The 24,646-nt window shown below is 39.0% G+C and overlaps 1 protein-coding gene across 2 annotated transcripts in view; it reads right to left on the reverse strand.

Moving 5' to 3' along the window:
- Nucleotides 1–24,364, reverse strand: part of KANK1 (KN motif and ankyrin repeat domains 1) — a 266,157-nt gene extending 241,793 nt beyond the window's left edge. For both annotated transcript variants that reach the window (XM_072610900.1, XM_072610895.1), the window contains exon 1: nucleotides 24,252–24,364. The gene's annotated coding sequence lies outside the window, so the exon portion shown is untranslated. The remainder of the gene's footprint in view (nucleotides 1–24,251) is intronic.
- Between the last annotated feature and the right edge of the window lie 282 nt (nucleotides 24,365–24,646).

Below are 24,646 nucleotides of genomic sequence, written 5' to 3' on the forward strand. Positions count from 1 at the left end.
TGTTAATTTTCTAATGAGGCACTGGTGAAGCCCTTAGGCTCTGAAAAATGTATAAATACTTTGAGGTGAGATTTTACTTTAAGGCTTACTCCCTGGAAACGTTTGTTTGGCCAGAGGAGACCATGGGAAGCCACTAAGGAGGCCCCGGGCTTTGAAAACCCAGATGTTGGTGCTTCACTGTCTGGTAACTATGTATGTAATGGTCAGACAGTTATCTGTTTCTTGATCTTTGATGTATTCATTGCTTCCGGTCAGACAGTTGAAAGCCTTGTCTGTTGGCTGATCTTTGCTTCTCTGTATTTTCTCTGACGTTCAGGGTGCTGGCTTTTTCCCATGAACTAAATGAATGCTGACTCCTCAAAAGCTGCTTTCCTTTTAGAAAAGCAGATCTAAGAACCTGTGATAGCAGGCCACCCTGGATGTGTCAGGGTGCTTGCCACATTTGAACTCAAGACTTCCTGACTCCGAGCCGAGCACTCTGTATACTACTTAGCTGCACTAAGATTAATGAGAATTAGGAAATGCTTCTTGCTTATTAAATCTCTAGAGTAAAAATTTAAGCTCTGCCTTCAAATCACTAAAGAAAAAATATAAAAGCAGCTGTGGACTATAGTTATAATCTGATATATTCCATGTGGCATATTTGGCATTAAAGGGTTGTTACACAGGATAATTTGGGCAGACATGAAATTAGTCTCCTCTTATTGGGAGGCCTTATTAATATTAGTGATTAATTGCCTATCTTGATTAGATTTCAAATTATAAATCTGAAGAAAAAATACCAGACTCTTGTGCCATGGACCAAGTTTGGCCTGAGCTTCAAGATTTTATGTTCTTACATGACTAATGTGAAAATATGTTTAATATGAATATATATATATATGTAGAGCCTGCATCAGATTGCATGCCATCTTGTAGTGGGGAGAAGGGGCGGGGGAAAATTTGGAATTCAAAATCTTATGGAAGTGAATTAGTGAAAACTCAAAATTAAATAAAATTTTAAAAAAATGTTATGCTTTTATAAAATATCTATGTGTACAAGATCTTTGTAGGCAGCTAGATGGCCCACGGGATAGTGTCAGCCCAGGAGTTAGGAAGACTTATCTTTTTGGGTTCAACTTTGGCCTCAGACACTTACTAGCTACATGACCTTGGGCAAGTCACTTAAGCCTGTTTGCCTCAGTTTCCTCATTGGTAAAATGAGCTAGAGAAGGAAATGGCACTCCAGTATCTTTGCCAAGAAAACCCCAAGTGGGGTGACAAGGAGTTAGATATGACTAAAATGAATGAACAACAAAAACAGACTGTATAGTAGTATTCTTACAGTTCCTCAAAAATGGAACTGATGGCAGCAGTTGACACGTAAATACTCTATACACTTTATCTCATTTGATCCTCATTACCATCGCTTAAAGTATATACTACAAATATTTATTCCCATTTTACATATGAGAAAACAGACAGGCAACAAGCTACATTGGCAAATGGAACATCTGGGGCCAAGAGTCAAAATCCAGGCTCTATATATCTATGTGACAGGTCATCTCCTCAGGCTTCAGCTTCTTCATCTGTAGGAGAGGGGTTAGATGAAATGATTCCCAGAATGCCTTTCCAGCTCCAACTCTGTGATCTTGATACACTTATCTATGTAATGTTCTGCATCGACCCATGAGAATAGGAACTGTTTTCATAATTAAATGGGGAGGGTGGGAGAGGAAGGCAAACAGAATGTAAGAGTTCAAACAGTACAAAGCTTGTGAATATTGACTGTTGCATCCCTAAAAAGATTTATAGCTTAAAGCAACAAACCAGACTTTGGAAAAACTGCAAACCATATGGAATTTGGAGTTGTGTGTGATCTTATTTTGTAAACAATATGGTTTTAATGTATCTAAATTTATATTACGCATCCTTTTTTTCCAAAATAATAAGGGAATAAAAACCACTGAATACAATTCAGAGTTATAGAAAATAAAATGAAAATGGCTTCCCTTTCTCCAACAAGCTTCAGGATGTGACATTCATTTAATTTACTTATGTAGCAAAAGCTACCAATGTTGGTGTTTGCATTTCCCTTTAAAGGGCCTAAAACAAGTTTCATTCCCGCCTCCACCCCCCCAAGAAAAATAGTTTTCCACCAGGAGAACTAAATCTCTTTCTCCGTTCTCATCACATCTCTGCAGTTGCTGAAGGTGAGTTCCTATCCCAACAGTGCATTTAAACACCTGGAATATCCCCCCTGTGCAGAACATCATACGGATAGGCAACATCGCTAAGTTCAATTAGCAAGTCAGAAATGTTGAAAGAGGAAAATCCTGTGCATGAAATTTTAGTTTTCAAACAAATGAAATACTGTAATCCACAAACCAGGATGCATGCCAGATAATCAGTTTATTCATGAGCGGAATTCCTCTCCCACAACCGAAACAAAAAAGGAAAAAAATGTCTTCCAGGGCATAAACATCAGGGACTTGCACACAGAAGATGGGCCTCCTGGCTGGCCCATGTGAAGACTTAACCACAACCAGCAGCTTCCTCAAAGTGGCCGCACCACGTTGTACTACCCACCTCACAGAGTGGCTGTCAGGAAAGTGCTTTGTGAACTAGACAGTGCTACGGAAATATCAGCTATTAGCAAAGTCTCTACCAGGGTGGAGAGAATGGAGCTTTGCCCTAAGGCCCTGAAATTTAGAGGATGCTGTCTGCACTAGTGATCCTTCAACGAAGAAGGGGAAAAACAAAAAATAAAACTGGATATAGCATCCGATTAGCGATAATAATTAGTTGAAACAGAAAGCTACTACATGGAGAAGAATCCTGTCTCCCATTTCTTTGCCTTTGTATAAGGCCATATCCCATGAATGGGATGCATTCTCTCCTGCCCTCTAAGAATCCCTTTTTAACTTCAAAACTCAGCTCAAAAGACACCTCTACATGAAGGTCTTTGCTTATTCCCTAAGCTGCTTAGAGTTCCCCACTGCTACCTCATATTTACTTTATATCTACTTAGATATGGATGTGTGGTTTCCATGAAGAGAGATATATAGATATAGATATAGATATATATGTATGTATGTATATATATATTCCTTGAAGAAAGGAGAACAGGATTATAAAACTCAAGCTGCACAGAAGCTTAGAAGCTATCAAGACAAAATTCTTCATTCTATAGGTAAAGAAACTGACGCTTAGATAAGTAAAATAACTTGACCAGGGTCACACAGCTACCAAGTGTCCAAGGGAGGTTGAACTTCCGTCTTTCTCTCGGTAGAATTCAATGCTCTATCCCCTACACTACCTGTGATTGCTGCTTTTTTTTCTTTGTATCTGCAGTGTTTTTAGCACAGTCCTGATACATTGTAGGTCCTTCAATATATGCTTCTCTATTAAGTAATAGAGTGCTTCCTTTCCCTTCCACACCTTTCACTCAAGCTCCTGCCCAGTTCACCTGGGCCCCATCCCCTTCTCCAGAAGCACCTGGAGTCAATGCCCCAGCATTGATTTCTCCATGTTCCTGGAGTTCTCTCTCTCCACCCCAACACCCACACTGGAATCATTCTCACCACAGAACATTGGGTTCCAACTGATTTGCTAGGTACCATTCTGCCTCTTATTAAAAATTACTGAAGATACTTTAAAAGCAAAGATGAAACGCAGGATATAATAAGCCATGGTATATTACCAATGATGACTCGGGCCAAGAAGTGGAGTAAAAGACATAATCTTGAACATATGTAGGTAGAAGAGTTGGGACAGGAGTTGGGACAGTCATGTAAACAAGAAAAAGAGCAGACAGAAGCATTTATTAAGCACTTACTGTGTGCTAGGACTCTGCTAAATGATGGGGATACAAAAAAGAAGACAATTCCTCTATGAAAAGAGCTTACATTCTAATGAAAGAAGACAACGTATAATGAAAGAGTTAAAAAGAGGTAAGGCATTCGGTGTAGAGGTGGAGTCAACCAGAGGGATGGGATCAGCCTGGCTGGGACTTGGGATGATATGGTAGCTTCAGGCAAGGTCTCCCCAAGCATCAAGTCAGTGGGGAGAGCCACTGGAAGGCAAGGAAGCCAGTGGGGAGTGGTATGGATAACCAAGGTGATACCTCTTCCACCTAATATTAAAGCAAAGAAAGGAAGAAATCCAATATTGGATGGTTCCATCACGTAGGACGTGTGTGTGTGTGTGTGTGTGTTCGTCCTTCATTGCCAAAGAAGACTATGCCATCAGAGAAATAATGACAAGACTTGCACTTGACTTTGTTTTGAGTGAGGGAGGGCTGTGCAGGTCACCAGCCTCACTTCTCCTCCAGAGCCATCTGAATCCAGTGACCAGATATTCATCAGGATGACTGGAGATGACCTAGGAGGAAGCAGTTGGGGTTAAGTGACTTGCCCAGGGTCACACAGCTAGTGAGTGTCAAGGGTCTGAGGTGAGATTTGAACTCAGTTCCTCCTGACTCCTGCACTGGTGCTCTATCCACCACACCACCTAGCTGCCCCCAGGACTTTTGAGAAGACAAAGAAAAGAATAGCAGAGAATGGGAAAAGGGAGCCAAGTTTTCCATCCGCACAGGTAGAAGAGTACCCAATAAGCATGAAAGCATAGATCCAATGCCTATAAAATATAATAGTGTTCAGTGTCTGTGCCTAAACCATTTCTTAACGCTTGCTCTACCTCCTCACTTCCTTTAAGAACTCAAACAGAAAGTTCTTTTCTAAACTAACAGTACTCTCAGTCATGCATTGAACCATTGTATATAAACCAAGTTATATAAAGACCCCCTCCCAAAAATAGTACCTTCATGTAATAAAACTTCATTTATGACAAAAAAGATAAGGGAACATTTCTCATGCCTGTCAACAAAGATCAACAATGAGGTTCATGAGTTCAATTTTTCCCCCTTGGTGGGGAAGATATTATTGGCAGGGTAGTAGGAAAAGAGTAAAGAAACTAGCAGGGACAGTCCTAACATGCAGGAAGTTAAGCAGCTATTTGTAGATGGTGCTAGTTGGGGGAGGAGTGGGTACAAAGCACAAGTCACAAAGGATTTAGCATAATAAGGGGGAGTGAAGGAGCAAGGAATCACAGAAGCAAAGAATCATAGAAGGGACCTCAGCCATCTCCAAGTCCAAAGAATCTGAACTCTGTTCTCGGAGTTCTCTGTGATGCAAACGAAATCTTTCCATATTACTTTCATATGTCAAGGAATGAACAAGTCAAAGCAATGTCAGACGAAGATATCATATTTTTCTTTTCCTTACCATCTTACCAAAAAACCGTTGTTCATTTCAGTCATTTTTTTCAGTTGTACCTGACTCTTTGTGACCCCATTTGGGACTTTCTTGGCAAAGATATTGGAGTGATTTGCCATTTCCTTCTCTAGCTCCTTTTACAGATAAGGAAACTGAAGTTAACAGGAATAAGTGACTTGCCCAGGGTCACACAACTAGTAAGCGCCTGAGGCCCAATTTGAACTCAGGAAGATGAGTCTTCCTGACTCCTAGCCCAGTGCTCTATCCACTGTGCCACCTAACATGTACCAAACAAAACAACCTGGAATAAATAACAGTAATTTTTGTTCAACAAATACTGAGTCAACACATGTATAACCTATATCAAATGAGAGAGAAGGAAAGGAGAGAATTTGGAACTCAAAAATTAAAAAAATATATTAAAAATTGTTTTTATGTAATTGGGAAAAAATAAAAGCTGTGAACATAATCCTCTTCCACTTCCCAATAAATGAGGTGATATAGAGTGGGGGGAGGTAGATTATTCCATACACATTGAAGAATGTTTCTATTTTGAGGATTATAGTTTTTGAAGTAAATATTCCTCTGTAAAAAACAATGAGTTCTAAAAAAAAATTAATACTAAGTCATCATTTCTTAAAATAATTTATTTTAAAATTAGTAATATATTGATAGTGCTTTTAACTTCTGGCCTAGGAGACCTGGGGGAATGAAATGAAAATTTGAAATAGGGGTCAAGGAAATGTTGGAGGAAATTAATCCCATTTTCGTGCTAAAGAAGGGTCACACCCAAGTATTTTTGATACATTGAAGAGTAAAGCATCACAGTAACATTGAAAGAAGGCTAGATTTTGAGTCAATAGACTTGGGTTTAAATCCTGGTCCTGCCAATTGCTATACCTGTATGATCATGGTTAGGTCACTCAGTTTTGGGGGGGCCCTCAGTTACCTCAGCTGTAAAGTGAGGATGTTGAACTAGGTGGACTTACAGACCTTTTGCATCTTCAAAGCTGAGATTCCGTTCTCTCTCAAACGTTGAGGGGACCCCTGGTTACTAAAAACCAACCATATCAGTAGACCACAAGTTCCAGGAGATCCTACCATCATGGAAAGAGTATGGTCCCATATAATTTCCTCGGTCTGTCTGTCATCCTAGGACCATGCTTACAGGAGCTTATACTCTACTAAAAGGATATAATGTATTCAGAGATAAGAAAATATATAGGATACATGCAATAGAAATAGAGAGCAATTGTTGTTGTGTTTGTCCTACATTTTCAAAGGGAAATGATGACAAGACTTGCAGTTGACTTTGATTTGAGTGAGGGAAGGCTGTGCAAGGTCACAGCCTCATTTTCTCCTCCAGAGCCATCTGGGTCTAGTGGCCAGATGTTCATCAGGACAACAGGAGATGGGATTTACAATGAAAGCTAAGAATTCTAGGTTCAAATAACATTTTTGACAATTGCTATTATGATCCTTGGTGAATCACTCAAAGTCTCCTTAATCATAATTCTTTTCTCTCGTCCTATGTGTTAAGAACCCACGACTCAAATCTCAGATATGCCACTGTGTTTTTTAAATGATGTCATAAGCTTCTTGAAGGTTTTCTCAAAGCACAACAAGGTTACACAAAACAGATTAGGCACTTACTCTCTTGAAAGTATTTGCTTATTACAGGTTAGCTCTATGACTTTGGCAAATTACTTCCATACTGTGAGAGGCTTGGTCGTGATGTGTAAGATAACAGTCAATTCTGAAATTCTCTATTGTAAATAATTACCAACCTATTTCCTGTGAGTAGAATCAGGAATTTCAAAATCCAGGAGCAAAAAGACTACACAGAACAGCCTAGAACACTGTCTCTTCTCCAGTTTCCAAACTAAAAAACCTAGAACAAACCAGTTTTGCTTCTCACATACCCTCATCATGTACAACCTTAGAAAGAAAAGGCATCTTAACCTACTGCTTAGAATCCTCTTGGTGGTAGGTGGAGAACACAAGTAAAGGAATCAGGAAATACCCCTTGAAAAACACTCAAGGCTACTTAAGATGAGCCCTTGAAAGTAACCGCCAAAAAACTGGCCATAACGATTCGTGAAACATTTTACTAAGGGGGAAGCAATCAACAAAATGCCAGTTAGGAACCCCTAATATATGCCAGACATGATGTTAGGCACAAAGTAAACAAGGTGTCCAGATAGTATTTTTTAAAAGTGCAGTGCCATCAGTGGTACCCCAAATGAGGGAATATTTAAGAATTTAGAAAGTAAAATAGTTCTAGCATTTTGAAATGTTTTCACAGACCCCCTGCTCACAAAGCATGGGACACCAAACTCCTCTAAATCACAGAATTTTTAGAAAAGGTCATGTGTGAGGATTGGAAGCTCAATTCCGTGTGGACGGTCTCGGGCAGGTAAAAGTGGGACTTCTAAATCTTAGAGTCTTACGAGGCCCTCCATGAACAGCGGGGGTTCGAGAAGGTCAGACTGAGCTAGCTCGGCTAGCTCGGGTATTTCCGCCTCTCCCCGGGAGAACGTGATGGGATGGTCCCGGATTGGAGCACACCTAGTTACCTAACAGCACGGTATTGAGATGCAAACTGTGTGGCTGAAGGTTAAGTAGGATTGAGGAAGCCTGAAAGCTCTCTTAGCACGTGAGGAGCCAAGAGGACAGTAGGCTCCGCTTCTTTTCTTTCCTCTCTCCCCTCCCTCTCTCTCCCCGCTTGTACTTCTACTTCCAATCCCTTAAGATCTTAGCCTCCTTAGGAAATCTCCCCCTCTTCCTCCTAAGGAAGACCCCCCTGCACTTGTAACTAGACCCTGAAATAAAGCTCAACCCTTGTTCGACTCTGGAACGTCCTTTCTCTCATATGTGCATCCGGTTTGGCCAGCCGAAGACCTCGGGAGGTGAGGTAAGAAAGACTCGGGTAGCCCATACAGGCCTCTAGGCTTGGCAGTCATGGTTGTGAGTTATTTGACAACTTTTGACAGAGGAAGGGATGAGACGAGTGGTCAAAAACAAGATAACAAGCATTTTGTTGTTCAGTCATGTCTAACTCTTCGCGATCCCATGTGAGGTTTCCTGGAGTGATTTGCCATTTTCTTCTCCAACTTATTTTACAGATGAGGAACTGAGACAAATAGAGTTAAGTGACTTCCCCAGGGTCACGCATCTGGTAAGTGTCTGAGAGTGGATTTGAACTCCTAAATGTGAGCCCTCCTGATTTCAAGCCCAGTGTTCTATCCAGTCAGTCACCCAGCTGCCCAAACAACCATTTGTTAAGTGCCTGCTATGAGTGGTCAAAAGATAAGAGCAAACAAGTCTCAAAAGAACTAAGAAATAAGAGACTGCTCCAAACCACTAATAAGAAATAAAAATTTTCTTTTAAAACTTAAAATTTCACTTCACATCCACCAAATTGGTCAGAAAGACAAAAGGCAAAAATTAGTCATTCTTGAAGGGGGTTCAGAGATTGTTAGTAGAGCTGTGAATTTGGTTCAACCATTCTGGAAAGTAATTTGTCATTTCAGCTAAGAAAATGATTAAAATGTCCATATCTTTTGAGCCAAAAATGTCACCGCTAGGCAAATATTCCAAGGAGGTCAAAGACGGAAAAAAACAGCAAAATATTTAAAGCATCACTTTTTGGTGCAGCAAAGAATTAGAAGCAAAATAGATGTCCACTGACTGGGGACTGATTAAACAAATTGTAGTACATGAATGTAATGGAATGTTATTGTGCTCTAAGAAATTAAGAAGCTGAAGAATTCAGAGAAGCCTGAGAACTTCCCATGTCTGAAGTGGAGAAAGCAGAAGGAAAACAATATGTACACAGTGATGACAACAACGCAAATGGAAGGAAAAAATAACCAAAAAACAACCCAGAACACTCTAATTCTAACAAAGGTTGACCCCAGAAAAGTGAGGAAATTGTGGTGCATATATTATCATATATGGGCCATAGATACAAAGTTAGAGTCTAATCCAACACTCACATTTAACAGATGAGGAAGCTGAGGCACATCGAAGTGAAGTGACTTCCCCAAAGTCACACAGGTATTAGGATTTGAGCTAATATGTTGTTTTACCTTTGCTAAACTACTTCCTTAAATCTTTATTAGAATTTCCTTTAATTATTTAATTTTTGAATTATTTAATTATTCTCTTATATATAAAATAATTTATATAATATAAAATAATATATATAATTATTTAATTATTCTCTTTAAATCTTTATTACAAGTAATGACTCAATTGGTAGGGGAGGGGAAGGGACATATTTAGAAATGAAGGTGATGTAAAAACAGAAAATCAACAAAATTATGGTTCTTCATTAAAGAGAATGGTCTTCTAATGGTTCAAACTGAGCCCCACTGCTCAATTCCATTAGCTAAATGAGTTAAAAAAAAATCTCCTCAGAGTTATAGGACTGCTAAAGGTGCTGACACCATAGGAAATGTGTAACTGTCCCCATTAACTGATTGCTTCTGTAATACAAAAAGCATAACCTGCCGCCCGTTTTGGACAGATTTTTCTAGCGAAAACAAAACAACACAAAAAAAGAACAACCCAACAACTAAACAATGCATCCGTTACGAGATTCTTCCTAAGAGAATTTCCTGAATCCATTATTTAGATGCAAAGGGTAGAGAAGGAATAGGTGTCCAAGTTTAAAAGCCAGGGGAGGGAAAGCATGCTTTGGGTTACATAACCACTTACAGCACACTTCCACGAACGAACAATATGCACTTTTCTGAAGCTGCAAGTGGTTAATGAGTCTCACCACCAGAGTTGTTTTATATAGAACAATGCCCTATCCCCACAACCCTTTTGAATGACTTCAGAAAACACTAGGTTCACAGCTCATTAAAGGACAGAAGGCCTGGCACTGTAGTATTCTGGCCCACAGCGGTTGGGGAGGGGGGGAAAGGATGTCACTTTAAAAAGCCATTGACCTAAGTACCCACTGAGCATATTTGTTATGAGCTTACTATGAGCCACATATTATGCTACGCAGTAGTAATACAAAGAAACGCAATTGTCCTTGCCCTCAAGGAACTCACATAGACAACATGCAAATAACCGCACGAATACGAGATACCTACAGAGTAGACAGAAGGTAATCTGCAAATAACCAGATACGTACACAGTTCACACAAAGTACATAAAAAGTTATCTCAGGTAAGGCAACAGCAGCTGGAAAGATGAAGAAAGGCTTCCTGTAGAAGGCTGGATTTGAGCTGAGTCTTGAAGTAAGTCAGGGAAACTGAGGTGGAGGTGAGGAAACAGCATTTCAGGCAGGAGGGTCAGCCAGAAGTTCTGATTTCTCAGTCCAATTGTCCATGTGCAGCAACAAAGAATAGTCCAAAAGCAAACGCCCCCTCCACCAAGCCTGGGTGGGGGAAGGGGCAGAAGTGGCCCCCAAGAGAAGGTTGCCACAGGAATGGAGGAGAAGAGGACTATAAGGCACAGAAGGTAAGTTAATTCCCCCCTAGGCTGGGGAAAGAATTGGTCTCCTGAAATGCTATCCATATCCAGAGAAAGAACTGGAGTCTGAATGCAGATCGAAACATGCCATTTTCTCTTTTTTTTTCTTTCTCATGGGTTTTCCTTTTTATTCTGATTCATTCACAATATGACTAATATGAAAACATGTTTAATATGACTGTACATGTATAACCTGTATCAGACTGCATGTCATTTTGGAGATGGGGGAGAGAAGTAAGAAATAAATTTAGAATTCAAAATCTTATAAAAGTGAATGCTGAAAACATTCTTTACATGTAATTTGGAAAAATAAAATACTATTAAATGGAAAAAAAATAAACTCCATTCCAGTTCTTGGAGGAAAAAAGAATTAGTGTCCTGGTGTTAGTTACAGGTCTGGCAAGGAGCAGAAGAAACTGCTAGAGATTGTTTGCAAGAAAGGAATCGTAATCCCACTTTGAATCTATATAACTTTTATCTGAGGAATTCAGGATGCTATTCCTGTGAATGAGGATGAGATTTAGAGCAGAAAGGGTGCTTGGAGATCTTGTCCAACTCTCTCTTTTAACAGATAAGGAATCAGATTGTTATAGTATATATATATACATACATAGATCATATATGCATATTACATATACGTGTGTTTATCCTCACTTTACAAAGCCAGCAACTGAGGCACAAAGACTCAAAAGTCTTGCCCAGTACCATTCAATCATAGAGCTTCCCCAGAGTGGGCATCACTGCAATAGCAGCATGTGCTGAGTTCATGGTCCAAGTGCTCTACATACAGGATTTGGAAATCCCAAATACTAAGATACGGATCTCAGGATGTCAAGTATTTCAACCAGGGTCCAAGGTATGTATACTCTCATGCACTGCTACATCCCTCCATACTCCTCACCTCACCAGTACCCCATTTCTATTTCTACTGGGCATCAGGGGCAACTGCTTGGCACACAATAGGAGAGATGCTGCCAATGCCAGCTTTTCCATTATGTTACAATGGCTATAAATTACAATTCATCCTATAAACCATCTACTAGATTGGCCTGGGCAGCTAGGTGGCACGGTGAATAGAGTTCTGGGCCTGGAGTCAGAAAGCTGCATTTTTGTTAGTTCAAATGTGGCCTCAGATACTAGCTATGTGACCTTGGGCAAGTAGCCTCACCCTGTTGGCCTCAGTTTCCTCATCTGTAAAATGAGCTGGAGAAGGAAATGGTAAACCACTCCAGTATCTCTGCCAAGAAAATTCCATGGACAATACTGGTATGGACAGTCCATGGGGTCACAAAGAGTTGGACATACTTGAATAAGAAGAAGCAGTAGAGAATAATGCCAAGAAAACCCGAATAGGAGGGTATTCAGGACAAGAGTGGTGTGGTCGAGTTCTCATATGCAACAGAGGCCAAGAAGAATGAGAGCTGCAGAAAGATAATGAAATCTGGCAATTAAAAGATGACTAGTATAATTTATGAGGTCAAAATCCATATTTCAAAGGAGAGGAGAGAAAGTGGAGATTGGAATCGCTTTTTTCTAGGAATCCGGCAGAGAAATGCAGGATAGATCTAGGACTATAGCTTGAGGAAAACATAAGGTCATAGTGGAGTTTTTTTAAGAGTAGGGGAGAGTTGAACATGCTTGAAGAAAGTAGGGGAAAAGCCAGTGGAATCGGAATATAAGTATTGAGAATATAAGAGGGTGATTGAGAGTACAACCTATTAGATACTTTCTGGTACATATCAGTGATACTGACTTCTCACCTCCAAAAGAATGTAAATTCCTTGAAGGCAAGCACCTATCTTTTTATTCCTTCCCTGCTTTCCTGACCCGATCCATAGTAGTAGTAGTAGTAGTAGTAGTGGTAGTAGTAGTAGTAGTAGCAGTAGTAGTAGTGGTAGTAGTAGTGGTGGTGGTGGTGGTGGTAGTAGTAGCAGTAGTAGTAGTAGTAATAGGAGTAGTGGTAGTAGTAGTGGTGGTGGTGGTGGTGGTAGTAGCAGCAGTAGTAGTGGTAGTAGTAGTGGTGGTGGTGGTGGTGGTAGTAGTAATAGTAATGATAGTAATAGCTGGCCTTTAGATAGTACTTTAAGGTCCACAAACTACTTTATGTGTATGTTCACCTAAATAGCTCTTAACCTTCAGCCAACTCACTAAAACTCTACTTTTCAGACTAGAGGCTCATCTGAATTAAGAGTAGGAATTTCCTTATTGGCAGTTCCCTATACAAGTTAGACCTTGGCCTACAAGGGCCAAGGTCTCCCACTGCATCCTGGGCCATCTCCAGTCATCCTGATGACTATCTGGTCACTGGATTCAGATGCTCTGGAGGAGAAGTGAGGCTGGTGACCTGCACAGCACTCCCTCACTCAACACAAAGTCAAGTGCAAGTCATGTCATCATTCCTCTGATGGTGTGGTTTTCTTTGGAAATGAAGGATGAACACAACAACATCAAATCTCACAGTAATCATAAAAAATAGATACTAATAAATACCATTGTTTTCAATCTGGAGATGAGGAAAGTGAGGATCAAGTCACATAATTCTCTGAGGCAGAATTCAACATCTGAGGCCTCTTCTAACTCAAAGTCCAAGGCTCTTTCCACTATGCTTTACTGCTTACACTGGAGAAAGTCTTTCCTACTTAAAAAAAAAACCAATTCATCACGGTCTCCACACATATACACACCTAAGAGTGTCTACACAAAGCCAGAAGCCTTTCTTTTGTTCATTTAATAAGATATATCTACCTTTAAAGTTTCCTTTTGTTCATTTCATAAAACATATCTACCTTTAAAGTTTGCAGAAATATATATTTCTATATATATAATTTATAATCATATATATAATTTATATATAAATTTATACTTATATATTATATAAATAAAAATATATTTATACATAAATCTATAATTTATATACACACATACACACCTGCACATATACACATACACAAACATATATACACGTATACATGGATACATACACATACATATTCATTCATTCCAGCACTTAATCCTCACAACAACCTCCTACAAACAAGCAAACAAACTCCAAGAGTTTAAATGACTTGTCCATGGTCCCAAAGCTAGTCTTAATAGTACAATTATTTTTTTATTATTTTATTTTTATAAATTAAAAATAGATCAGATTTTCTTAAATCCGAATCCAGTACTCTATTCACTGTCTCTATTCATATGTTTACTATCTGAGTGGCTGGATATATCCATGTACCATTTGTATTGTCCACTGATTGTCGAGTTGATAAATAAATATTTTTATGTTTTTTTAAAAGGTAAATACAAACATAACTTTGTAAAAAGGTAAATACAAATGTAATTCACAAGGATGAGCTGTTTACATCTGTTTACATGTGTTTACATATCTTAATTGGGGGTGGGGATGGCATAGAATGTTAAAAAGAATTCTTCCAGAATCTTAAATATCACAATGGATCAGAAGACCTATAAATGGCTTTACTTTGAAGATGCTGTGAGAAAAAATAAATTAGTAGGGAGGAAGGATATATTAGAGGAAAATGAGAAGAAAGATGAAGGAACATGTTAAGAAACATAATCTGTTAGGGAAAGTACATTATACAAATGATTGGGGGAGGAGATGTGGAGGGGGAAGCCAGAGTCACTTGAACTTCATTTTCATCTACACTGGTAAGAAGAGGAAAGAATAGGAAAACACATTGTCTGATATAGCAATATATTTAACTCAACAAGGATACTAACAGAAATGAGGAAGATAGGAAGGAAGGGATTAATCAAAAACAGAACCAACTCTATGCTTAAGGAAGGGAGAAAAGAGAAGGTTAAAAGGAAAAGAAAGAGAAAAGGAAGGAAGGAAGGAAGGAAGGAAGGAAGGAAGGAAGGAAGGAAGGAAGGAAGGAAGGAAGGAAGGAAGGAAGGAAGGAAGGAAGGAAGGAAACCAACTTCGAATAAACAAGGATCAAACATAGAGAAGAAAAAGTATAAAACAATAGGATAGAGGGAAACAAACAATTAACTCTCGTAACTATGTTTGTGAATGAGATTAACTCATGCATAAAATAGGAGAGGCTAGAAGAATAGTTTAAAAGGAAAAATCCAACAAAATGTTTATGAGAAACGTTCTTGAAATGTAAACACTCACAAGTTAAAATAAGAAGTTGAAGTAAAATCATTATGCATGAGTTGAAGGCAAAAAAGCAGGATTCACAATTATGATTTTGGACAAGGCAACAGCAAAACCAAACCTAATTAAGAGGGAAATTACATTCTGCTGAAAATTAACAATGAAATGATTTCAATATTTACTATATATTCACTAAATGGCACAACTTCTAAATAATTAACTGAAGAACTAAATTAGTTACTAGGAAAAATAGATAGTAAAATTATAATAGTGGTGGACCTCGATTTACTCTTAGCCATAGATAAGGCTAGCCAAAATAAAGAAGTTAAGGACCTGAATAGAATTTTTGAAAAATTTCATAAGGCTAAATCTCCTGCAGTTACTGAATAGAAACAGAAAGGAGTATACATATTTCTTTAGTGTCCATTACACCTTAACAAAAACTGACCATAGCTTAGGACATAAAAACACATGTGGTTTGGTGTAGAACTACAGTTAATTCAACAAGGATACTGATAGGAAAGGGAAGACGGGAAAGGAAGGTTTAGCCAAAACCAGAAGAAACCTTAAGCTTGTAGGGGAATCGCTACACAAAGGTTAAAAGAGAAAAGAAAGAAAATATACCAACTTGGAATAAACAGGGGTAAATAAATGAAGAAAAGCAGAAATAGTAAATACATCCCTTTACTGACCACAATACATTAAAATTATATTAAATAAAAGGTAAATTTTATTCACTGAAAAACCATTAAAAAGCAACTGGAAATTAAATAATTTAATCCTAAAGAACTGATGAGTTAAAGAACAAATCACAGAATTGATAGATAATTTTTTAAGATAATAACAACAAATAACATACCAAAATATGGGGGATGCAGTCAAAATAGATTTTAGGGAAATTTTGTAATTCTAAACACTTTTATTAAAAAGAAAGAACAGATTAATAAATTGTGAATGCAAATAAAAATATCAGAAAATCAACAAATTTTTTAAAACCCAATTAAACACCAAAAAAGAAAAACCTGAAAATCAAAGGGATTAACAAAAAAATTGAAACATAAACAGAAAAACTAATGAATTAATAAATCAAGCTAGGAGCTGGTTTTTTTAAAAAGCCAACAAAATATATGAACCATCAGCTAATTTAATTTAAAAAAAGGAAAGCCAAATTAACAGCATCAAAAAGGAAAATTCCCAACAAATGAAGAAGAAATCAAGGATATTATTAGAAGCTATTTTGCTGAACTATATTCAAATGAAACCAACTTAAATGAAACAAAGTTAGAAAACTATAAAAATACTAAAATTATCGGAACAAGAAAGATAATTTTAAAAGCCCAATTTCAGAAGTGGAGTAAAACATAAATGAACTTTTAAAGAAAAAACTCAAAAATCACATAGATTCACACATGAATTCTATGAAATATTTGAAGAATAATTAATTCCAATATATAATGGTAATTTAAATGGAAAATCTTTCATAATAATTAATAAGTCCATGTGACCTTCGCAGGTCACATGAAAACCTGAGTTACATGGAGTCTGTGATGGGAGGAGTTTGCTGAATGGGTGGAACAGGAAGAGGCAGAGCTAGAGCAGAGCTGAGAAGAAATTAGTGAGAGAGCAGTGAGAACTGAAGGATGCAGTCAAACAGGCAGTAGAATAAAAATAACAATGGTATCTAAACTAATTTAATTTTTCAATGCCATACCAATCAAACTACCAAAGAATTACTTTACAGAATGAGAAAATTATAACAAAATTCATCTGGAGACCAAAAAATTGAAGAATCTTTTGATAATACATAATGAATAATGAAAAAAAGTAGAAGAGACCTAGAAGTTCCAGATCACAAACTATTCTCTAAAGCAACAATTCCCTTTGCAGATGATATGATCCCAGAGAATCCCAGAGAATCAAGTAAAAAATCACTTGAAATAATAAACAACTTTGGCAAAATTGTGGGTTACAAAATAAACCAGATAAATCATCTGCATTTCTATATATTTCTAACAATGCCCAACAGCAAGAGAAATCCCATTTAAAGCTATGGTAGACACTATAAAATATCTGGGAGTCTGCAGGGACTATAAGAACACAATTACAAAACACTTTGCACAAATAAAGTCAGATCTAAGTAAGTGGAAAAACATCAGCTGCTTGTGGGTAGGCTGAGCTAATATAATAAAAATGACAATTCTACCTAAATTAATTTACTTATTTAATGCCATACCAATCAAATTACCAGATAATTATTTTCTAAAGCTAGAAAAAATAATATCAAAATTCATCTGGAAGAACAAAAAGCCCAGAACATCAAAGGAACTAATGAAAAAAAATGCTAGGGAAGGTAGGCTAGCTCTGCCAGATCTCAAATTGTATTATAAAGCAGCAATCATCAAAACCACTTGGCACCGGCTAAGAAATAGAGGGGTAGGCCAGTGGAATAGGTTAGGTACTCATGACACACTAGTCAATCAATACAGCAATCTACTGTTTGATAAACCCAAGGACCCCAGCTTCTGGGATAAGAACTCAGTGTTTGACAAAAATTGCTGGGAAAACTGGATAACAGTATGGCAGAAAGTGGGCATAGATCAATGCCTGACACCGTACACAAGAATAAAGTCCAAATGGATACATGATCTAGGTATAAAGACTGATACTATAAACAAATTAGGGGAGCAAGGAATTGTGTATTTGTCAGATCTATGGAGGATGGAGAAATTTATCACTCAAGAAGAGATAGAGAACATCACGAAGTGCAAAATGGATAATTTTGATTACACTAAATTGAAAAGTTTTTGCACAAACAAACCCAATGCAACCAAGATTAGGAGGGAAGAAGAAAACTAGGAAATAATTTTTGCAACTAGTGTCTGTGGTAAAGGCCTCATTTCTCAAATATACAGAGAATTGAGTCAAATGTACAAGAATATAAGTCATTCCCCAATTGATAAATGGTCAAAGGATATGAACAGGCAGTTTTCAGAGGAAGAAATTAAAGCTATCTGTAGTCATATGAAAAAATGCTCTAAATCACTATTGATTAGAGAGATGCAAATCAAAACAACTCTAAGGTATCACATCACACCTATCAGATTGGCCAACCCGACAAGAGGAAGATGATAAATGCTGGAGAAGATGTGGGTGAGTTAGAACACTAATTCATTGCTGGTGGAGCTGTGAGCTGATCCAACCATTCTGAAGAGCAATTGGAACTATGCCCAAAGGGCTACAAAAATGTGAATACCCTTTGACCCAGCAATATCACTTCTAGGACTGTATCCCAAAGAGATCATAAAAATGGGAAAGGGTCCCACATGTACAAAAATATTTATAGCAGCTGTCTTTGTGGTGGCCAAAAACTGAAAGTCAAGGGGATGCCCATCAATTGGGGAATGACTGAACAAGGTGTGGTATATGAATGTAATGGAATACTATTGTGCTATAAGAAATGATGAACAGGAAGACTTCAGAGAGGCCTGGAAGGACATATATGAACTGATGCTGAGTGAAAGGAGCAGAACCAGAACTTTGTACACAGCAACAACTACAGTGTGCGACGAATTTTTCTGGTAGCCTCAGTCCTTCAGAGCAATGCAAGGACCTAAAAAAATTCCCAACGGACCTTGAGGCAAAATGCCTTCCACATCCAGAGAAAGAACTATGGAATTGGATCGCAGAATGAAGCAGACTATTTTCTCTTGTGTTACGTTTGGTTTTGTTTTATGATTTTTCCCATTCATTTTAATTCTTTTATGCAACATGGCTAAGGTGAAAATGTATTTAATAAGAATATACGTGTAGAACCTATATAAGATTGCATGCTATCTCAGGGAAGGAGAGGGGAGAGAGGACGGAAGAAGGGAGAGGGAAAAAATCTAAGATATATGAAAGTGACTGTAGAAAACTGAAAACATATAAATTTAAAAAAATAAAGCAACAATTCTCAAAACAATTTGGTATATAAAGTTTGATGAATGGAGCAGATTAGCTATATAACAAAGAATCAAATGTATCTAGAACCCTAGCATTCAATACATACCAACACCTCAGTTACTAAGATAAGGACTAGCTATTTGGCAAAAGCTGATGGAAAAATTGGACAGAAGTGTGAAATAGATTTAGACCAACAATTCACACCAAGATAAACTCCAACTAGATATGTAATTGAGATATAAAAGGTTACATCATAAATTAGAAAAACATGGAAAAATTACCTATCAGATCTATGTATAGGAGAAACAGCCTTGACTAAACAAGGGATAAAAAGGATCACAGAAAATAAATAGATGATTTTGGATACCATTTAATTAACCCATTAAATGAGTAACATTACATTTAAGCTTTTGCACAAATAAATCCTATAAAGCTGGTATTAACAGGTAAACAATAAACTGGAGGAAAATCTTTGCTACAAATTTCTCTGATAAAGGTCTCATTTCCAAGATTGGAGCTGATTGATACTGATAAAAAATAAGAGCCATTTCCTGGTTGATAAATGGTCTAATGATAAAAATAGGCAGTTCACAAGTTCACTATGCTGATAGTCATATGAAAAAATACTCCAAATCACTACTAACTAGAGAAATGGAAATGAGAGCAACTCTGAGATTCCATCTCACACTCTTCAGAGTGGCAAAGATGCCCAAAAAGAACAATGATAAAAGGGCCCTCAGGAAACAGGCACGCTGATGTTCTCTGGGTGGACCATTGAATGAGAACAACCATTTGGGAAAGTCATTTGAAATTACACACAAGAACTTACTCAGTGTTACATGCCTTTTGACCAAGTTTACACCCAAAAGTTATCAAAGAAAGTAGGAAACATTCTAAGTGCACAAAAATATATTTAACAACTTTTTTTAAGGACCAAAAAAGCTAGAAATGAACAGGATGCTCATCAATTGAGGAATGGTTGACTAAATTATGGTACATGAATGTGGTACTACTGTGCTTCAAGTAACAGAGAAATAGATGATATCAAAGAGTTATATGAACTGATACAAAATAAGGTTAGCAGAATCAGAACAATTTATATACTGCAACATCAATATTATAGAAATAATTTTGAAAGACCTTTAAAAAACCAATGACAAATGAAATGAGCAGAACCAGAATAATGTATACAATAAGAAAACTTTGAAGATAAACTTTGAAAGCTGTAAGAACTACATCCAATACAGCGACCATCTATGATTCCAAAAGATCGATGATGAAACATAATATCCACCTGCTGACAAAGAAATGACTGATTACGGGTACAGAATAATCTATTTCTGTATACAGCCAATGAGGGAATTTGTTGTGCTTGACTACGCATATTTTTATAAGGAATTTTCTTTTCTCTTTTTTTTTTCCAATGGGGGAAAAGTGGGAGAAAAAGGATTTCTGTTCATTTTTTTTAATAGAAAAGTGGGAGTGGTACAGATGTACAATGTAGAATTCACTTTCAGATGAGGCCACTGTTTTGTTAGTTTCACTTAACTTTTACTTGTCCCAAGAGACCTCAAGGAGCAGGGAGTAATCTGTAAATATACATAATGTAAAATGAAAACAAATTAATAAAACTAAAAAAAAAAAAGACAGCACTTTATTTTTTCTTCTTTTACTAAATTGCCCACCCAAATAAAAGGATATTAGCAGTATGCCTAAAATTCCAGTTAAATGTAACCTTTTAACTCTTTTTATTGAGTAGAGTTCTAAATATTTAAAATTTTAAAAGTGAGATTTTAACTCCTTATTAGAATGCTGGGAGGATATGAAGGTGGTTGTTGGTAGGACACAGCACAACATCCCATTAAATAATTGTGATACCTGAAAGTAAAACTGAACTACAACATTTACCAGGCTAAACATAGGAATAATGAAGGTATTAAAAGTTCTTGACAAAATCATATGCTGAAAATATGGAATCACCTAACAATAGCTGTTAGGTCTAACTAACACTGTTGGATCAGAGAGTAAGGATCCAAAAAGATAGTGGCAGCCTAGAACACTGGGCTGGAATATTCTCATATGAAATTTAATAAGGACAAATGTAAAGTCTCACATTTGGGATCCAAAAACAAAAAATCAACTTCACTAGTATAGGCAAGGCTAGACAGTAGTTTGTGGGGGAAACGGTCCATAGTTTTTAACCGGCTGCAAGGTCAATACAAGTCAAAAGTCTTATACAGCAGTATTATCCTTGTTTTACAGTTGGGAAAACTGAGACAAAGGTACAGTGACTTATCCAGGCTCACAGAGCTAATAAGTGTCTAAGGCCAGATTTGAACTCTCAGATCTTCATGACAGCAAGCCCAGTGCTTGCACTCAAACAGCTAGCTTCATTGAAAGAGACAATAGTATCCAGAAGGAGGTAATGTTCCTGTTATACTCTGCCATGCTCAATCCCCATCCAGAAGACAGTTTTTCATTTAGGGGATCACATTTTAGAAAGGATAGTTATTAGCTGAAAAGTATCCCAAAAATGGCAACCAGGTAAAAGATCACTGTATCATATCAACATCTCCTGAATGAAGCTGAGGTATTTTGCCAGGAGAAGAAGTAGGTGCAGCAAAGGTCTTTAAATATTTTAAAGGGCTGCAGGCCATGAAATGGGTAAAAATTGTAAAAAGGAAAATTTTAGGGCTGATGTGAAGGAAAACTTGTAATCATATAGCACTACTGAAAACTGAAATGCCATGCCCTGACGGGTCACAGGTTCTCAGTCACTAGAAAGGCCTCAAGCAAAGAGTAAAAGATTATTCATCTTGTATGCTACTGGAGAAATAGCTGAATCAGATGACTTCCAACTCTGAGGCTGTGATTCTGTACTTTCTCAGTTTGGATAAATACAACTCAGTCACTGAAATGTGAGATAATGCTATTAATATCCTCATTTTATAGATGAAGAAATGGATGCCAAGATGGGTAAAGTGACTTGTCCAAGGTCACACAACTAGCAAAGTGTCTGAGGCTGGGTTTGACGTGGCTTCCTGACTCTCCAAGTCCAGCATTCTACTCAGTAAGACACCTAGCCTTGCATCTGATGTCACTCATCTCTATTTTTGTCTACCTACTTACTGTCTTCTCTCTCCTTATTCTCCTCAGCTCCTCACCAAACCAAGTTCCTTCCATTCTCCCTAGCCCCAATAAATATTTCCCTGAGACCACATCAAACTCTAATCCTCTCGTATCCCTCACTTTCCTGACAAAGCAGTAATGTGTATAAAAGAATTAAGAAACTCTGTCACTGATGACAAAAATCTAGCTGCTCCTAAAATATTCAATCAGAAGATTTAAGTTTGAGAGTATTGATTCTGGCAACCATTTGCCTGTGGTTTTCTTTTGAACAATGACAAAAAGACACACCTTTATATTTAGTTCGGCTGCTATTTTTCCACCCCCCCCTCAAAAAACCAAATCTTTGGACTCATTTTTGCTGAGGTGTAGCCTCAACAAGAGTAATTTATGGGCTAGGCAGAACAGCAGTAATGCAGGCAGAAAGCACGGTGCACACTTATCCCCCGAGGGGGATAAAATGCATTCCTAATTTACATATCTTTAGGAGGAGACAATTATTCCTCAGTGGCTGCTTCTCTCACCAAAGAAATTTTAATCTCCAAGTAACACAGCCCAGACAGAACTTTTTTTTTCAACTCACTTTTCTCTTCCAGCTTACTGCACAGTATGTGGAAAAAACGAGACCCAACAGTAGTCAAATGACTCTCCCAAGGTCACCTCAGTAAGACAGAAATGAGATTTGAATCCAGGGCCTCTAACTTCAGGCCTAGTAAGTGTTCTTTCCACTTTAAAACAAGCATTATACCCACTTTATAAATATGGGAACCGAAACTCTGGGAAGTCAAATAACCTATGAAAGGATAACAGATCTAAGTCACATCCAGAACTCAAAGTCAGATCCAGGGCTCAAATTCAGATCTGAATCCAGACATTCTGAATCCCAAGGCCAGTGTTCTTTCCACTGCAAGTCAAGTATTATCTCACTATCCCTCATTTCCTGCACAGGTCTGACATATCTTTCTCATTCAGTCCAAATTTTAGATCACAGATTTATGTGAAAAGCTTCCCAATGTAACATATTGTTCATATGATACAATGTATATTGGGCTTCTGTCAAATAGGGAATTAGGGAATCCCAACTGGAGGAAGTCAGTGTTGAGAAGGGGATACAAACAGAAGAACGGCTAAGTGTCATTTAGTTCTTAAATTCCTAATTGGCAAATCTATCACAAATTGGGAGAGGACCAATTTAGAAGCAGTAGGAACTGCCCCTTCATAAAGGAGTATAGCAAGGCTCTCCATTCCCAGCCAGCAGGGCGCTTTCAACCAGACCACCATGCCCTACTTATTAATTAATAAGCAGAGATGAACAGGAGACTTACAGGGCAGAAACACTGGGTGAGTGTTATTTTTTTTTGTAAAAAGGAAACACAGTCGCTTAACCAAAGCCTTCATTAAGGGATCCCAGGGTCAGCAGAGCATTTGCTGGCTGATGCACAGCACCCAACCAGAGAAGTTTACTAACAAAGTTCCAAGAGAGACAGGCAGATAAACTATGAATCACAATGGGAAAATGAGAGTGTGCAAGGTTTGACTTTCCAGGGGTAGAAGCAGGGAATCCAGAAGTTGGGATTTTTATTAACTAGTATCCCCAGAGGCAAAGCCTCTCCAGTCTCACCCCAACAACATCTGATATTCCATAAACAAAAGGAGTCTTCACCTCCCCTGGCCTGGGCTCCGGACCTGTGCTGAAGGGGAGGAGGCAAAGGAGAAAGGGAAGGAGGGAATGCCATTTCCCTCCCCACTGCCTTCTCTAACCCACTTCTCAGGGCCAGAACCATGTCCGCTGAAGGGGAATTCGAGACAACCTGCTGCCTGAGGGTCTAAGCGGGAACGTAAATAGCAAAGCGGAAAGAAACTGGGGAAAGGGGGGAGCACCTGGAAGAAGCTCTAGAGTGGAAAGTCCCTTCTTCCACTAAGACAGAGCCCCGGGGCCACCGCCTGGTGCCCTCGGAGCCGAAGTCCGAGCCGGCTGACCGCTACCTGGCAGCCCGGCCCGCCTCCCCCAACATCTCCACCGACCCGCTCTCTCCCTGCCCGCAACCCCTTCTGCACTAGGAAGAGACAGGGGAGCCCGGCAGCAGGAGGCGAGGGGTGCCAGGCGCAGCGAGGGCGCGGGGGCCGAGGAAGAGCTGGGCACGTAAAGGGCTGCCCTGCAGGCGGGCCAGCGCAGCGAGCACCGGGAGAAAGGGTGCCCGCTCTCCCCTCCTCGCGTGCCCTGGAGCCGGGCGCAAAGTTTGCTTCTCACCCCAGGGCTTCCCCGGGGCACCAGGTGCCAGCGTGCCCCAGCGCGCGGCCCGGCCCGCTCCCTTACTCACCTTTCGCAGCCCTTCTCTACCCGCAGCTTCTCGGACCCGGGCGCGAGGATGCTGCCCCGGCCGCTGCTGCCGTGCCCGGGACCTGGGGGGCGTGGGGGGCAGCCAGAAAGGGGCGCAGTTTGCGAGGGACTCCAAAGCGCCCGAACTCAAACCCTGGACCCTAGAGGGACCCCTGCGGCGTGCGCTTCACTGCGGACGGAGGAAAGGAGCTCCGAAGTGAAGAGGAAGCGTCCAGGGCGAAGGGCACCCTGGTGCGTTCCTTCTCCCTCCGCCCCGCCTGCCGCCCGCCCGCTGCTGGTCAGCTCCCGCTCGCGTCAAACTTCAGCCTCTGCCAGGGCTCTTTGTAACTGCGAGTTCGGCCCCCGGCTGCCCTGCAGTGCGCCTGCGCGCTTCCC

This window comes from Notamacropus eugenii, chromosome 1 (genome assembly GCF_028372415.1).
Source record: "Notamacropus eugenii isolate mMacEug1 chromosome 1, mMacEug1.pri_v2, whole genome shotgun sequence".
Taxonomy (NCBI): Eukaryota; Metazoa; Chordata; class Mammalia; order Diprotodontia; family Macropodidae; genus Notamacropus; species Notamacropus eugenii.